Here is a 1,435-nt window from a genome sequence, read left to right on the forward strand (position 1 = left end):
CAGAATGGTATACAATAGTTACATGGTCATTAAAAATAGACCTACCTGACCTCACTGACTATTGGTCTATCAGAAATGACCATTGCCTTTTTTATGAGAAACTGTACTATTTTACGATCAGTGCTCTGTCCTCTGCCTTTCTGTCCGTCTCCATTTCTGTCTGTCTGTCTGTCACGGCTTTCCCGCGGAAAGATAATAAAATGAGATTTAAGTCCTTCTGTCTTATACCTTCGCTAAGATAATAGAATTAAAGTCAAGCCCTGCTATTAAATGCCTGTGTCTGTGCTTTCGTAACATTGCTCAACCTAAAATTCCCAACATTCTGTACCTTTTCAAAATGACAAGAATATTTTCATCTTCAGAATGTCATGTAGAAATAAAGAGGTACGTTTCCTGAATAGTTCAGGATAGTTTGAACATAGCAACAACACAATAGAAGAATTACAGTCTGAGTTTGGTGCTGCATGGCATTGGACCCAAAATAGCTATGTATACCTAAATAGAGAGTATTCAAAATGACATATGCCAGATCAGCAGGTGGGTCTTTGACACTTTATATATCAACGGTTGTACAGCTGTGATTTGTGAGTTGCCAGGCTTGGTTTGTGTCCTATTCCTTCGCTAAGATAATAGAATTAAAGTCAAGCCCTGTTATTAAATGCCTGTGTCTGTGCTTTCGTAACATTGCTCAACCTAAAATTCCCAACATTCCGTATACCTTTTCAAAATGACAAGAATATTTTCATCTTCAGAATGTCATGTAGAAATAAAGAGGCACGTTTCTTGAATAGTTCAGCATAGTTTGAGATCTCAAATTAAAGCGACAGATTCGCCATATTCTGCGAATCAACGTATCAACGTTGCGCTCAACTAATCAGTAATAGTGTCCAGCTTTTCAGATTCAGTAAGATTATTTTGTGAATTTGTTAAGAAATCTGATGTGTAAAGAAAGTTATGTTTAATTAAGTTTGATATAATGCTAGTTGAAGAATTAATATTTATAAGTGGCTCCAAATGGACTTAACATCCAGCATGATAATCAAATGATTCCATTTGTTGCCACCTTTAATCATACAGCTGCCAAAACCTCATCTATCGTCAAACAGTATTACAGTGAATTACAGAACAGATTTCCGAATGTATATACCAAACGACTTGTAATTGCCTATAAGCGCAATAAAAACCTTAGTAATTTTCTAGTCCGTGGTAGACTCGATCCCATTGAATCCAATAATACTTGACCCCCCTCTCTATTTTCTAGCTCATTAAGTATAATATATTCTAATCCTTATATATAGATGTTTATCTTTTCAGAACCTATTCATACTCTCTTCTTTTAGAACTGGTAACAAGAAAACTTTCATATTATAGACTTTTGTTTATTGTAGATTACTCGTGGTTGTTTTTTTAACTTAATACTAACTATGCTAACTTC

This window comes from Lottia gigantea (genome assembly GCF_000327385.1).
Source record: "Lottia gigantea unplaced genomic scaffold LOTGIsca_93, whole genome shotgun sequence".
Lineage (NCBI taxonomy): Eukaryota > Metazoa > Mollusca > Gastropoda > Lottiidae > Lottia > Lottia gigantea.